Consider the following 16,690-nt stretch of genomic DNA (forward strand, 5'->3'; position numbering starts at 1 on the left):
GGAGCGAAGGCAGGAACAGGAGCGAAGGCAGGGGTGAGGCAGGAGGCAAGCAGGAATCATGAACAGGGTTTGTTGCAGAATACAGGCACAAGCAGGGTCCAATGTAACCACAACAGAAAACCACCTTGTTGCTCAGACAAAATTCCTGTTCCTCTTTCTGGTTTAAATAGCATAGTTGGCCCAATCGGCGGAGCTGGATGATCTTCCAATCAGAGTTCGTGTGGGTGGTGTCTTGGCTGGGGCAATAGTCTTACTAGCTTCTCAGCCCATCAGGTTTCAGTAGACATTGGGTGGAGGCTAGGGTGCAGCAGCTGTTTAGGGACTCCCAAGCCTGGGTTCAAGATCTGAGACATCACACAACTACAGCAGCAGGATTAGTCGCGTGAGCATCATCAGCTTCAGAGACTCCAGAAGCACATGAGGGACCATGACCACAACTGATGTGCCTACAAGTTCTCAAGTACCTTTTATTAAGAATTTTACTAAACAGATAAACTATATCAAAAATACTGCAAAACAGCAGGAAAGAAAGGGGTAACACAGCATGTGTAGTCCTAATCCTGGCATCACTTACACTTCCTGGTAGGGACCCTGAGGTGTCAATCATTGTTGTCATCATCACCACCAGTGGCTGTCATCCTGGCTTCTCCTTCCCACAAGACAACACAGGCCAGGACTCAACTTTTATAGTACATTACTCTGACATCCCCTGTACTTTATGCTTATGCATAATGGTTTCAGCTCCTTTTCCTTATCTGTACATCCACACCCCACTAATTTCAGGGCGTCATGTTTTACATAGGGTAACTCCTTAGTTCCTCTTACATTCATTAACTCTTGTCAGTGAGTTACTATGCGAGAGACAAGGTGGAAAGTACAAACTTTCAAGCTACACGCAGCTCTTCTTCCTGTCTGGAGAAGGAAGCAGAGTGTCTGAGCTAAGCACAGGTTGAGACATATTGTTAAGCAGAAGGGGTAACCTGGGTGGTGGTCACTTGAAATGAAGTGGGCCATTTGAGGTTAGGCTGTTATGCATAAAGAGTTTGAAGTGAGCCATTAAGGGCAGCAGGCAGTGTGGTGTGTTACAAATTGGTGCAATGAGCCATAAAATTAGTGTCCCTGTGAAGTCCATGTTTTTTATGTCTAGCAGAGTTAAGACTTTATGTTCCCACTATTTCCTGAAGTCCCTCTTTGGATAGCTGCCATCTCAGTACTGACTTAGACCAACCTCGCTTAGTTGAGGAGAGCTGAAGAACTCTCAAAGGCGTTGTCTTTTCTCCTTTAAGAACTTCTAAAAATAATCATTGTCACTGTGAATTATGGGAAGGTCACTAAAATGGCTTTGAACTCACTCTCCCATTTCCTCCGAGTGTTTCCCTCCCAAACACATTTGTATAGGTCTGCATGCAGTGGCACTAAACCCAGGCAAGAATGAGGCCAAGAAGCAGGAATTAGAATAGAAAAGTGATGCTCATTTGATAAATGAAAATGGCTCTTCCTTTAGGGTTACGCTGCAGCTTCTTTTCCTGTAACTGACATTTTTCTCTCCATTTTCTATATAACCCAAGAGACATCTCCCTCCCTCAGGCAGGTACTCCCGAGCCTTGCTGTTATCAGGAAAAATACAATTCTGAAGTTAATTTGCCCTTGGGAGTACTATTTTTTTTAGAGTAAGAAGAGCAGAAGTTTTCAGAACAGATACAACTTTTTTTTAGTAGTAAATAAACGTCAGACTCTTCAGGGCTCCTCTCTCAGTCCGGGGACCAAGTACAGCATTGACTCACTGCAAAGCTAATCAATAACAGGAGCCTCCCCAGCCAAGATCAGGGCCCCATTGTGGGGCAATGCAAAGACAGTCCCCGTGTATAGTCAGAGACAACGGGGGAAGATGAGAACTGAACCGTGAAGTGACTGGCCAAACGACATAAAGCAAGTTAGTGGTAGAATTGGAACTAGCATTCTAGTCTCCTGAGTCGCAGTCTAGTGCCCTATCCACTGGAACATGCTGCCTCCCAACAGCTTGCTGAATGGCCTGATGGCACTCTCAGGGTTAGACCCCTCTAACTGGTATTAATTTGTTCCTACAGGGAGTCCTAAGAGCTGTCCTATTCCGGGATCTACCACTGACTTGCTGCATGATCATAAACAAGTCACTTCACCTGTGTATGTCTCTGTCCATACTTGATCACTTCTTGCCTTGCCTAGCCTATGTCAACCTCCTCCTTTTCGCTGCCTTCCCCAGTTCTCACATCATATCCCCATATCTAGCATGTTGCTATCTTCCTTTCCTGTTCGTTGGCCCAGCCATATCTCACCTCCTCCTGAAGCTTTGAATTGGCTTCTGTCTCTTTCCTTATCATACCCCAATGCCTCATCCTCACTTTCATGCACAACTCCACCCCAGCCCAGCCTACATCTTGTCTCATCTCTTCTAGTACCTCTCTTATATTGCACTCAGTGTTCTGCCAACGTGTTGCACTTTGGCCCTCCCTTCAGTTTCTTCCCCAGACAGCTCTCTGCCAACACTGACACTGGTTCATTTCCTTGGAATCTCCTTCCTCGTCCCATGTACCATGCAGTCTCACTCTCCGTCTTCAAATCCATCCTCGCCACCTTCTTTATCTTACTAGTGTTTTATATTGAGCCAGCAGTTGTAGTTCTGAGCACTATGAGTATTTAAAATATATTCTTATCCTACTCTTCTTCTTAGCATATGCGCAACGTGCCTCAGGTGGCATGTGACCAAGATTCATCACCGAATTTGATGAACTGGTTGGATCATTACTAGCAACAGCTATTATAAATACCTTCTTCCATCTCTAGCTGGCCAGGAGACTGCATCCCATCCAGATAAGTGCAGGTTTGGCTCCAGTGACTCATGTATTCATATCTTCCAGGCTTGATTACTGTAACACACTGTACCTGGGAATGAAAACCACAGGCCTTGAAAAACCTCTGTCTCGTTCTGCATGCTGCAGTTCATTTCCTAGTCAATACAGGTCAACATGAGCTCCATTAGCCCCGCATTGCTCCAGTAGCTACCCTGGCCCCCATTGGGCTGCAGATCATATTCAAGGTGCTGGTTTTAATAATCAAAACACTCAGTAGGTTGGGCCCACATAGTGCAGGGAACTACCTTTCTCTCCATGACCAGGACCTTCCACCATAGCTACTTTCTTCACGGACTGTGGATCTATGAATGACAATTGAGACTGGTCAGAGTGGGAGGCAGAGCCTTCTTAGTTGCCATAGATCTCCCTTTTACAGGAAATTAGAATGACCACAGATTCCAATACTCCCTTCAATCCCAGTGCAAGACACGTCTCTTAAGCAAGTCTTTCCCATGACATAAAGAAAACCTTTTTATACTTCCAACTGCAAAAAGAAGTGCAACAACTAAAGACTTAAACAATGAGGAGTACTTGTGGCACCTTAGAGACGAACAAATTTATTTGGACATAAGCTTTTGTGGGCTAAAACCCACTTCATCAGATGCATGGAGTAGAAAATACAGTAGGAAGATATAACAGTACATGAAAAGATGGGAGTTGTCTTACCAAATAGGGGGTGCCCCTCTGCCAGGTACATTGTCCAAACCGGACAGCCTCTATGCAAAAGAATAAATGGACACAAATCAGACGTCAAGAATTATAACATTCAAAAACCAGCCGGAGAACACTTCAACCTCCCTGGACACTCAATAACAGACTTAAAAGTGGAAATTCTTCAACAAAAAACTTCAAAAACAGACTCCAATGAGAAACTGCAGAACTGGAATTAATTTGAAAACTGGACACCATCAAATTAGACCTGAATAAAGACTGGGAGTGGATGGGTCACTACAAAAACTAATTTCACCATGCTAATTTCCCCCTACTGTTACTCACATCTTCTTGTCATCTGTCTGAAATGAGCCACCCTGGTTATTACTACAAAAGTGATTTTGCGTCTTGTTGATAATAGCCCACTTTAATTGAATTGTCTCATTAGAACTGACACCCCCCACTTGGTAAGGCAACTCCCATCTTTTCATGTACTGTTACATATATATTCCTACTATAGTTTCCACTCCATGCATCTGATTAAATGGGTGTTAGCCCACGAAAGCTTATGCCCACATAAATTTGTTAGTCTAAGGCGCCACAAGTACTCCTTATTGTTTTTGCTGATACAGACTAACACGGCTACCACTCTGAAACTAAAGACTTAGACACCTGCTGGATTTTGGAAATATATATTTTGGTGCACAGACAATATAGTGATGCACATGGTATAAAAACCTAAATAGATCTGGTCATTAATTGGCATTTGCTATGCAGTAAAACAATTATGCTCTTATTGCTATTAATATTAGGACTCTAGGTTGGTGGAAAACACCTGTGAGGGTGATGCTTATTATAAGTAATATTGAAAGGTAAAATGTTCCTAGAAGATCCCTATGCATTCTCCTTTGGAAGCCAAGTTCTGTGAGCAGCCAGCAGGAAATGCTAGCTACTCCCACTCATACTATCATCAGTTCCCTGCAATCTGCTGGCTCAGCGCTTAACTAAGTTGAACATTTTAGCTCTTCTCAGCAAGCCTGTAAGCCACCAAGAGACTCCTGTAATTTCCTGTAAGCCACCAAGAGACTCCTGACTAAACCAAAGCTGATAAAGCTAGGATTTCAAATGTGTGAGTAACTTAATTGGGTCCTATTGCACGCTTGTCACAAGATACATAGTTCTAGTGACGTTTAAACCCATTAGAGGGATTAGCACAAGGTTTGTTCTAGGCAGAATGAGACAATTTAATTTCTCTTAAGTGTGCCATCCTCCCTGGGGCATGTTTTCACATACAGACTCCCTGCCAGTCCAGCATCAAAATCTTGTATTTGCTTTTTACTGTTTCTTTAATTAAATTAGACTCACAAACAAGTGTCATGCAACTGCAGTGTAATTATCAAAGAACAAGTGTCAGGAATACTTTGTGGTTTACAAATGTGTTTTTTTAACACACGTCAAGCAAGACTGCTGAATGTTTGGCATTTGGCACTAACTCTGCAAAGGGAAAAAGGAGTTTATTTTAATGGTGCAGCATCCCTTTGCCCCCAACAATAGGAGAAATCTGTAAGGTATACGCTATCTATCTTAGATACTTAGATGACCCTTTAACAGAATTCACTCACTGCTAGGCACTCCCTCATGACCATGTGTGGTGTCTCACCTCTCTTGCTGGCCTATTGCCCCTGGCACTGTGGAGGTTTCTCTGCCTGGTTATTTGGTCCACCACCTGGTTCACTGTCTTTAGCTCACCCCTTTTGGGGTCCCAGATGTCCTAACCAAGAAGTTGTCCCTTTCAACTTCAAAAAAGGGGAACTACCCAAAAATTAGGAGTCTAGTTAAACAGAAATTATAAGGAACAGTCACAAGAGTGAAATACCTGCACACTTCATGAAAATTTTAAAAATACCAGAATAGAGGCTCAAACTAAACATATACTCCAAATAATGAAAAATAGTGAGAGGACCACTATTTGGGGGGAGGGATAGCTCAGTGGTTTGAGCATTGGCCTGCTAAACCCAGGGTTGTGAGTTCAATCCTTGAGGGGGCCATTTAGGGATCTGGGGCAACAATTGGGGATTGGTCCTGCTTTGAGCAGGGGGTTGGACTAGATGACCTCCTGAGGTCCCTTCCAACCCTGATATTCTATGATTCTATGACCAAAAATTGGCACCATGGCTAAGCAACAGAGAAAAGGAGGTGGTCAGAGACAAAAAGAGATCTTTTAAAAATTGGAAGTCAAGTCCTGCTGGGGAAAATAGAAAGGAACATAAATTCTGGCAAGTCAGGTATAGAAGTATAATCAGGTCTGCAAAAAATCTGAAACGCAACACGCAAAAGACAAACATTCTAACAGCAAAATTTTTTTTTAAGTACATAAGAAGCAGGAAGCCCACCAATCAATCAGTGGGGTGACTGGACAATTGAGGTGCTAAAAGAGCATTCAAGGAAAACATGGCCATTATGGAGAAGCTAAATGAATTATTTGCATCACTCTTCACTGCAGAGAATGTGAGGGAAATTCCCACACCTGAGCCATTCTTTTTAGGTGACAATCGGAGGAACTGTCCCAGATTGAAGTGTCATTAGAAGACGTTTTGAAACAGATAAATTAAACCATAATAAGTCACCAGGACCAGATGGTATTCATAAGAACGGCCATACTGTGTCAGACCAAAGGTCCATGTAGCCCAGTATTTTGTCTTCCAACAGTGGCCAATGCCAGGTGCCCCAGAGGGAATCAACAGAACAGGGAATCATCAAGTGATCCATCCTCTGTTGCCCATTCCCAGCTTCTGGCAAACAGAGGCTAGAAACACCATCCCTGCCCATTCTGGCTAATAGCCATGAATGGACCTATCCTCCATAAATTTATCCAGTTCTTTTTTGAAACCTGTCTTGGCCTTCACAACATCCTCTGGCAAAGTGTTCCACAGGTTGACTGTGCATTGTGTGAGGAACTACTTCCTTTTGTTTGTTTTAATCCTGCTGCCTATTAATTTCATTTGGTGACCCCTAGTCAATCATCCAGGAGTTCTGAAGGATGAAATTGCAGAACTACTAACTGTGATATGTAACCTCTCACTTCAATCAGCTTCCATATCAAATGACTGGAGGATAGCTAATGTGATGCCAATTTTTTAAAAAGGCTCCTGAGGTGATCCTGGCAATTACAGGGCGGTAAGCCTAACTTCAATACCAGGCAAATTGGTTGAAACTATAGTAAAGAACAGAATTATCAGACACATAGATGAACTTGATATGTTGGGAAAGAGTCAACGTAGCATCTATAAACGGAAATCATGCCTCAGTAATCTGTTAGAATTCTTTGAGGGTGCCAACAAGCATGTGGACAAGAGTGATCTAGTGGATATGGTGCACTTGGACTTTCAGAAAGTCTTTGACAAGGTCCCTCACCAAAGGCTCTTAAGCAAAGTAAGGTGCGCTGAGATAAGAGGGAATGTCCTATCATGGATCAGTAACTGGTTAAAAGATAGGAAACAATGGGTAGGAATAGTCAGTCAGTTTTCACAGTGGAGACAAGTAAATAGCTACGTCCCCCAGGGATCTGTACTGGCACAAGTGCTGTTCAACATATTCATAAAGGATCTGGAAAAAGCGGTAGGCAGTTTGGTAGCAAAGTTTGCAGACAATACTAAATTACTCAAGATAGTTAAATCCAAAACGGACTGCGAAGAGAAGTGAACTGTAGCTCACAAAAGCTTATGCTCAAATAAATTGGTTAGTCTCTAAGGTGCCACAAGTCCTCCTTTTCTTTTTGCGGATACAGACTAACACGGCTGCTACTCTGAAACCTTTCACTAAAGTGGGTGACTGGTAAAGCTACGATTTAATCACAGGTATTTTTAGTAAGTCATGGATAGATCACAGGTAATAAACAAAAAATCATGGCCCCTGACCTGTCCATGACTTGTACTATAAATACCCCTGACTAAATCTTATGGGCTCTGGGGGACTCCAGGGTGCTGCATGTGGTTGGGGGAATGCTCCGGCCATGACCTCTGTGAAAGACTCGCAGCCTTAGTGACTGGGCAGTAAAACGGCAGATGAAATTCTGTGTTGATAAATACAAAGTAATGCACATTGGAAAACAATCTCAACTATACATACAAAATGATGGCATCGAAATTAGCTGTTACCACTCAAGAGAGAGATCTTGGAGTCATTGTGGATAGTTCTCTGAAAACATCCATTCAATGTGCAGTGGCGGTCAAAAAAGCAAACAGAATGTTAGAAACCATTAGGAAGGGGATTGATAATAAAAGACAGAAAAAATATCATAATGCCTCTCTATATATCCATGGTATGCCCACACCTTGAATACTGCATGCAGTTCTACTCACCCCCTCTCAAAAAAGATACATTAGAATTGGAAAATGTACAGAGAAGGGCAACAAAAATGATATGGGGTCTGGAACAGCTTCCGTTTGAAGAGAGAATAAAAAGACTAGGACTGTTCAGCTTCAAAGAGAGACATACTAAATTGATATGATCGAGGTCTATAAAAATCATGAATGGTGTGGAGAAAGTGACTAAGGCAATGTTATTTATTCACATAACTCAAGAACCAGGGGTCACCTAACGTAATCAATAGGCAGCAAGTTTAAAACAACAAGGAGATACTTCTTCACACAATGCACAGGCAATCTGTGGATACCCATTGCCAGGGTATATTGTGAAGGCCAAAAGTATAACTGGGTACAAAAAAGGGTTAGACAAGTTAATGGAGAATAGAGTCCATTAATAGCTAGTGCCCAAGATAGTCAGGGATGTAATCCCATGCTCAGGGTGCCCGGAAGCCAGAAGCTGGGACTGGACAACAGGGGATGGATCACTCGATAATTGCCCTGTTCTGTTCAGTCCCTCTAAAGCACCTGGCATTGGCCACTGTTGGAAGACAGGATACTGGGCTGGATGGACCGTTGGTCTGGCCTGGTATGGCCATACTTATGTTCTTAAGAATCATAGAATCATAGAATATCAGGGTTGGAAGGGACCCCAGAAGGTCCAACCCCCTGCTCAAAGCAGGACCAATTCCCAGTTAAATCATCCCAGCCAGGGCTTTGTCAAGCCGGACCTTAAAAACCTCTAAGGAAGGAGATTCTACCACCTCCCTAGGTAACGCATTCCAGTGTTTCACCACCCTCTTAGTGAAAAAGTTTTTCCTAATATCCAATCTAAACCTCCCCCACTGCAACTTGAGACCATTACTCCTCGTTCTGTCATCTGCTACCATTGAGAACAGTCTAGAGCCATCCTCTTTGGAACCCCCTTTCAGGTAGTTGAAAGCAGCTATCAAATCCCCCCTCATTCTTCTCTTCTACAGGCTAAACAATCCCAGCTCCCTCAGCCTCTCCTCATAACTCATGTGTTCCAGTCCCCTAATCATTTCTGTTGCCCTTCGCTGGACTCTCTCCAATTTATCCACATCCTTCTTGAAGTGTGGGGCCCAAAACTGGACACAGTACTCCAGATGAGGCCTCACCAATGTCAAATAGAGGGGAACGATCACGTCCCTCGATCTGCTCGCTATGCCCCTACTTATACATCCCAAAATGCCATTGGCCTTCTTGGCAACAAGGGCACACTGCTGACTCATATCCAGCTTCTCGTCCACTGTCACCCCTAGGTCCTTTTCCGCAGAACTGCTGCCTAGCCATTCGGTCCCTAGTCTGTAGCTGTGCATTGGGTTCTTCCGTCCTAAGTGCAGGACCCTGCACTTATCCTTGTTGAACCTCATCAGATTTCTTTTGGCCCAATCCTCCAATTTGTCTAGGTCCTTCTGTATCCTATCCCTCCCCTCCAGCGTATCTACCACTCCTCCCAGTTTAGTATCATCCGCAAATTTGCTGAGAGTGCAATCCACACCATCCTCCAGATCATTTATGAAGATATTGAACAAAACCGGCCCCAGGACCGACCCTTGGGGCACTCCACTTGATACCGGCTGCCAACTAGATATGGAGCCATTGATCACTACCCGTTGAGCCCGACAATCTAGCCAGCTTTCTACCCACCTTGTAGTGCATTCATCCAGCCCATACTTCCTTAACTTGCTGACAAGAATACTGTGGGAGACCGTGTCAAAAGCTTTGCTAAAGTCAAGAAACAATACATCCACTGCTTTCCCTTCATCCACAGAACCAGTAATCTCACCATAAAAGGCGATTAGATTAGTCAGGCATGACCTTCCCTTAGTGAATCCATGCTGGCTGTTCCTGATCACTTTCCTCTCATGCACGTGCTTCAGGATTGATTCTTTGAGGACCTGCTCCATGATTTTTCCAGGGACTGAAGTGAGGCTGACTGGCCTGTAGTTCCCAGGATCCTCCTTCTTCCCTTTTTTAAAGATGGGCACTACATTAGAGTCCAAATGAAATGTTAACCTTTTAATTGTAATGCATTCAAATGTCACTAAATAAAGACATTTCTGCAGCTTAACAAGTGAGGCAAGTGGAAAGAGTTTTAGGGCCCTCCCCTGAAAGGTAGGAACAGCATATAGGCTTTATCAACTAGGTTAAAAAAAACACCTGACTTGAAGAGGTAGAAGAGCCTGTGGTACGTGAACATACCGCTCAGTGTTGGTATGTTGGTAACATTACAAGAGTCCAAAACTCTCTCTTTAACGAAAACAAAAAGCCATCTCCCTTCTCAGACGCTCTTCTTCAGCCAGTCCTCAGTTCATCCTGCTGCTCCTTGCTGAGCTCAACAACCTTTGTGCAGGGCTTGTAGGGGAACCCAGTCCCCACCCTTGCAGTACAGGGCCCTGTACTGCACAGCTAGATCAGCTCCCTTACCCATACTGCGGTCTTCCTGAGGGTCACTTCCAACTTTGTCTCGTTATTTTCCCTCTGGGTCTCCAGTCACTTCTCCGGTTAGTCACGGCCTGAAGAGCTTTTCTTTTCCTGCAGCTTTCTTTTCTGCTCTGAGCTATCCCACTGCTCACTCAGGGCCCTGCAGGAGCCTTCTTGTGCCCTACAGTCTCCTCCCACCAGCTCTTTCCCCAGACAGGCCCTACCAACACATAAACCCAGCTCCTTTCATACAGGAAGCCTCTGATTCCTCACAGGTGAGGCTTGTCCTATAATCAGGGCTGGCTTAGTCTCAGGCTCTCCGGCCCACAGGCAAGCCACCCTGTTACATGCCCCCTTGCTGTCGTATCTGTACACCTCACACTCTAACATATTTATCTTCACAACACCCCTGGGAGGTAGGATGCTGCTATTATCCCGATTTTGCTGATAGGAAATTGAGACACAGAGGAATTGTTTCATATAGCTGCACAGAGGTAAAGGCCAGAAGGTACCATTAGATCATCTAGTCTGACCTCCTGTTTAACACAGGCCAGAGAATTTCATCCTATTACTCCTGTATTGAACTCAGTACCTTGTGTTTCACTAAAGCATCTTCCAGAAAGGCAGTCAGTCTTGATATGAAACACACATTTACTGCGCAAAGCTATATCTGAGATGGAGAAGGGACTCCCAACAGAGGGGATTCACAACCAGTGCAAACCCAGCCAACTCACTGACATTTTGGGGTCACAGCACAGTGAATAAAGTTACTCAAGTGCTAATAAAGGGCTTTTTCAAATCTGATGGGTTGTTAACAGCAGACAACATTTTCTTTGAAGAAAATCCACATTCAACAACATACCAACACTGAGCGGTATGTTCACGTACCACAGGCTCTTCTACCTCTTCAAGTCAGGTGTTTTTTTTAACCTAGTTGATAAAGCCTATATGCTGTTCCTACCTTTCAGGGGAGGGCCTAAAACTCTTTCCACTTGCCTCATTTGTTAAGCTGCAGAAATGTCTTTATTTAGTGACATTTGAATGCATTACAATTAAAAGGTTAACATTTCCCACTGTCACTACCGTCAGTGAAGCTCTTGTATAGACTGGCTTACTGTAGTTCAACTGCCATGTTATGCAACCTAACTCAAAGCGGATCTACTCTGGAAAACTTCAGCCATAGCTTCAGCCATCTGAAGTACTGCTCCTTCAGTGTGTCCTTCAGAGGATCCTCCACATTCCACCCTTCAACTTTCTGCAGGGAAATTCCACAGGGCTCTGTCCTTGGTCCCTCTCTCTTTTCCCTCTACTCCTTAACTCTGGGCAGTCTCATTCATAAACAGAAATTAAACTACCATCTTTATGCTGATGAGTCCCAGATCTACCTCTCTTCATCGGACCTGCCTTCTTCCGTCCAAACTAAAAGGTCAGCTGGTCTCTCTGGCATCTCCTCTTGGATGTCTAGCCATCACCCCATGTTTAACCTGGTTAAAAACAAAGCTCTTATTCCAGCTTACCCCACTACTTCCCTTCTTGATCACTGTGAACACCACCACCATCCTGCCTGTCACTCAGGCCCTGTAACCTGGGCATTATCTTCAACCTGAACATCTCTCCAGGTTTTCATATCCAGGCTATGTTTAATACTTGCTGATTCTTCTTTCATAACATCTTTAAGATGCGGCCTTGCCAAATGCAACCTTGCCTCACTATAGCCATTCAGGACACAGCTGCAATGATCATTTTCTTAGCCTGTCGCTCTGACCACGTCACTCCTCTGTGTACATCCTTCCACTGGCTCCCCTTTCTCTACTGTATCAAATATAAGCTACTTGTCTTTATTTCAAGGCCCTTTGTGGCCTATCTGCAACTTCATTTCTCAGTCAGTATTGAAAGGTTTATTTCAGCTTTTCATAGAATCATAGAATATCAGGGTTGGAAGGGACCCCAGAAGGTCATCTAGTCCAACCCCCTGCTCAAAGCAGGACCAATTTTGATCAGCCCAGGATGCCAGCCTCCATCCCCACTTGTTTGAAAATCTAACAAGCCCCTTCCTGCTTTCACCTGTGCTTCCCCTCATGTTTGGGAGGAACTCCCCATAAACACAGGCACTGGGTTCTAATTTTCCCTGGGGGTGCTCAATGTCTACTCAACCCCAGACCCCACTCCAATTCCACCCCTTCTCCCAAACGTCCACCCCTTCCCGCCTCTTCCCCCAAGGCCCCACCTCCACCCTGCCTATTCCTGCCCTGTTCCTCCTCTTCCCCGCCCTGTTCTGCCCCTTACCTCCCAGTGCCTCCTGTACACCACTGAACAGCTATTCTGCGGCATGCAGGAGGTGCTGGGAGGGAGGAGTAGTAGTTGATAGGTGAAGGCCACAGGTGGATGAGAGTGGGGGGGGGAGGGATGGGAGCTTGGCTGCCAGTGGGTGCTAAGCACCCAGGAGCACCAATGGCTTCAGCGCCTATGTCCGTAAACATCCATCAAGCTATGTCATTATCCACTTTTGAAACCCCCTTAAAACTCTCCTTTGTTGCGATGCCTGCAAAAAACTAAGATCACTGACTACTGTGTTGACCATTATTAGCCATTGTTTCTTTGTACTCCCCTATCTGTCTGCCTCCATCTATTGTCTCTTGTTTTATACTAAGATTGTAAGCTCTTTGGAGCAGGGATCATCTTTGTACAGCGTCCTAGCACAGTGGGGCTCTGTTCCATGACTAGGGTCCTGGGCACTATGGTAATAAAAATATTAATAAGGGATTAGTCTATAAGAACCAATAGTCAAATTGGGAAATAAAAATTTGGTAATACTATCTATGTCCCAATTACCACAGTAACTGAGTGCTTCACAATCTTTAATGTATTTGTGTTCATAACATCTGGATGAGTTAGGGCAGGGCCATTCTCCGATTAATTTTTTTGAGTTAATCACGTGAGTTAACTGCAATTAATCAACAGTGCTAATACTTACCTAATTCGTCATTTAGGGTCTGACCCAAAGCCCACTGAAATTAACATAACTCTTTCTACTGACCTCAGTGGGCTTTGAGTCAGGCTTCTAGTACTGAGGTTCTCAAACTGTGGTCCATAAAGCACCTGCTGTTGGTCTGCGGAAAGTTGTATGTTCATATGGTGCCAGATCCTCCTTATTTCTAGTTACTCAATTGCATTAAAAGACAGCTACAAATACATTAGATATTATCCTGTATTACTTTTCCATGTTAGCAATTCCCACTTGGCCAGTTTTTCTACTGCCTTAGCTTTTCTATTGGAGGGTGCTGGGTTGTTTTCTCTTTAAGTGTGCCAATCCTCTAACTATCAGGAGCAGGTGCATGTCACATGGCTGGAAGCGCTACTGGTACAGCAGATGGTGGTGATGGTTGTGGGTGCCTGAAAGGAGAAGAGGAGGCGGAGGGATGCTGGTAGGGCAAGTGGGGGCCAGGGTGTGGTGGGAAGAGGTGGATCAAGCTAGTGGTAGTTGGGTGCCTGGGATGAGTGGGGAAGGGTCAGGGGGTGGGAAAACACTTGAAAGGAAGAGGAGGGTCAAGGCTGTGGGATGGGGACACCTGGGAGGGGCAGGCTGGTAAGGGCACCTAGGAGGGGAAAAGGAGGTTCAGGGCTGTGGGCGTGGGTTGCCTGAGAGGGGGAAGAGGGAGAGGTCAAAGCCGGGGGACCGGGGGATACCTGAGAAGAGTCAGGGTGGGTGGTGGGGACACCTGCGAGCTGCCTAGAAGGGGAAGAGGAGTGTCAGGCCAATGGAGGTGGGGGGCCTAGGAGGGTCAGGGCGGGGGAGGGGGGGATACCTGAGAAGAGTCAGGGTGGTGGTGAGGGCGCCTGGGAGGGGGAAGAGGAGAGTCAGGCCAATGGAGGTGGGGGGCCTAGGAGGGTCAGGGCGGGGAGGGGGGGGATACCTGAGAAGAGTCAGGGTGGTGGTGAGGACGCCTGGGAGGGGGAAGAGGAGAGTCAGGCCAATGGAGGTGGGGGGCCTAGGAGGGTCAGGCCAATGGAGGTGGGGGGGGGGATACCTGAGAAGAGTCAGGGTGGTGGTGAGGGCGCCTGGGAGGGGGAAGAGGAGGGTCAGGCCAATGGAGGTGGGGGGCCTAGGAGGGTCAGGGGCGGGGGAGGGGGGGGATACCTGAGAAGAGTCAGGGTGGTGGTGAGGACGCCTGGGAGGGGGAAGAGGAGAGTCAGGCCAATGGAGGTGGGGGGCCTAGGAGGGTCAGGCCAATGGAGGTGGGGGGGGATACCTGAGAAGAGTCAGGGTGGTGGTGAGGGCGCCTGGGAGGGGGAAGAGGAGAGTCAGGCCAATGGAGGTGGGGGGCCTAGGAGGGTCAGGCCAATGGAGGTGGGGGGGGGATACCTGAGAAGAGTCAGGGTGGTGGTGAGGGCGCCTGGGGAGGGGGAAGAGGAGAGTCAGGCCAATGGAGGTGGGGGGGCCTAGGAGGGTCAGGGCGGGGGAGGAGGGGGATACCTGAGAAGAGTCAGGGTGGTGGTGAGGACGCCTGGGAGGGGGAAGAGGAGAGTCAGGCCAATGGAGGTGGGGGGCCTAGGAGGGTCAGGGGCGGGGGAGGGGGGGGGATACCTGAGAAGAGTCAGGGTGGTGGTGAGGACGCCTGGGAGGGGGAAGAGGAGGGTCAGGCCAATGGAGGTGGGGGGCCTAGGAGGGTCAGGGCGGGGGAGGGGGGGGGATACCTGAGAAGAGTCAGGGTGGTGGTGAGGACGCCTGGGAGGGGGAAGAGGAGGGTCAGGCCAATGGAGGTGGGGGGGCCCTAGGAGGGTCAGGCCAATGGAGGTGGGGGGGGGGGGGATACCTGAGAAGAGTCAGGGTGGTGGTGAGGGCGCCTGGGAGGGGGAAGAGGAGGGTCAGGCCAATGGAGGTGGGGGGGCCTAGGAGGGGTCAGGGCGGGGGAGGGGGGGATACCTGAGAAGAGTCAGGGTGGTGGTGAGGGCGCCTGGGAGGGGGAAGAGGAAGTCAGGCCAATGGAGGTGGGGGGGGGGGCCTAGGAGGGTCAGGCCAATGGAGGTGTGGGGGGGGGGATACCTGAGAAGAGTCAGGGTGGTGGTGAGGACGCCTGGGAGGGGGAAGAGGAGGGTCAGGCCAATGGAGGGTGGGGGGGGGGATACCTGAGAAGAGTCAGGGTGGTGGTGAGGACGCCTGGGAGGGGGAAGAGGAGAGTCAGGCCAATGGAGGTGGGGGGGGGGGGGGGATACCTGAGAAGAGTCAGGGTGGTGGTGAGGACGCCTGGGAGGGGGAAGAGGAGAGTCAGGCCAATGGAGGTGGGGGGCCTAGGAGGGTCAGGCCAATGGAGGTGGGGGGGGGATACCTGAGAAGAGTCAGGGTGGTGGTGAGGACGCCTGGGAGGGGGAAGAGGAGAGTCAGGCCAATGGAGGTGGGGGGGGGGGATACCTGAGAAGAGTCAGGGTGGTGGTGAGGACGCCTGGGAGGGGGAAGAGGAGAGTCAGGCCAATGGAGGTGGGGGCCTAGGAGGGTCAGGGCGGGGGAGGGGGGGATACCTGAGAAGAGTCAGGGTGGTGGTGAGGACGCCTGGAGAGGGAAGAGGAGAGTCAGGCCAATGAGGTGGGGGGCCTAGGAGGGTCAGGCCAATGGAGGTGGGGGGGGGGATACCTGAGAAGAGTCAGGGTGGTGGTGAGGGCGCCTGGGAGGGGGAAGAGGAGGGTCAGGCCAATGGAGGTGGGGGGCCTAGGAGGGTCAGGGCGGGGGAGGGGGGGATACCTGAGAAGAGTCAGGGTGGTGGTGAGGGCGCCTGGGAGGGGGAAGAGGAGGGTCAGGCCAATGGAGGTGGGGGGCCTAGGAGGGTCAGGGCGGGGGAGGGGGGATACCTGAGAAGAGTCAGGGTGGTGGTGAGGGCGCCTGGGAGGGGGAAGAGGAGAGTCAGGCCAATGGAGGTGGGGGGCCTAGGAGGGTCAGGCCAATGGAGGTGGGGGGGGATACCTGAGAAGAGTCAGGGTGGTGGTGAGGACCGCCTGGGAGGGGGAAGAGGAGAGTCAGGCCAATGGAGGTGGGGGGCCTAGGAGGGTCAGGCCAATGGAGGTGGGGGGGGATACCTGAGAAGAGTCAGGGTGGTGGTGAGGCGCTGGCGAGGGGAAGAGGAGGGTCAGGCCAATGGAGGTGGGGGGGGGATACCTGAGAAGAGTCCGTTCCCAGTTGCCAAGGGAACGGAATGCAGCAGCCTCCGGCGTCACGTGATCAGGCTCCCTCACGTGACCGGTGAATGGGAGTCGCGGCCTGGTGACGTTTCCAGAGGGAGGTGCTCCGGTGCCGCGGCGCAGCGCGATGACGTAGCAGGGGGCGGCCACTCTGAGATAGCGCGT

General features: G+C 48.1%; 1 protein-coding gene across 2 annotated transcripts in view; it reads right to left on the reverse strand.

Moving 5' to 3' along the window:
- Positions 1-16,586, reverse strand: part of LOC140906297 (1-phosphatidylinositol 4,5-bisphosphate phosphodiesterase gamma-1-like) — a 138,264-nt gene extending 121,678 nt beyond the window's left edge. The window contains exons 1-4 of one of the 2 annotated variants that reach the window (XM_073329954.1): positions 16,503-16,586; positions 3,558-3,607; positions 3,137-3,193; positions 2,808-2,922 (exon numbers count right to left, since the gene is read on the reverse strand). The gene's annotated coding sequence lies outside the window, so the exon portion shown is untranslated. The remainder of the gene's footprint in view (positions 1-2,807; positions 2,923-3,136; positions 3,194-3,557; positions 3,608-16,502) is intronic. The other variant, XM_073329953.1, reaches the window with a different exon arrangement.
- Between the last annotated feature and the right edge of the window lie 104 nt (positions 16,587-16,690).

The sequence above is a fragment of the Lepidochelys kempii genome, chromosome 2 (genome assembly GCF_965140265.1).
Source record: "Lepidochelys kempii isolate rLepKem1 chromosome 2, rLepKem1.hap2, whole genome shotgun sequence".
Lineage (NCBI taxonomy): Eukaryota > Metazoa > Chordata > Testudines > Cheloniidae > Lepidochelys > Lepidochelys kempii.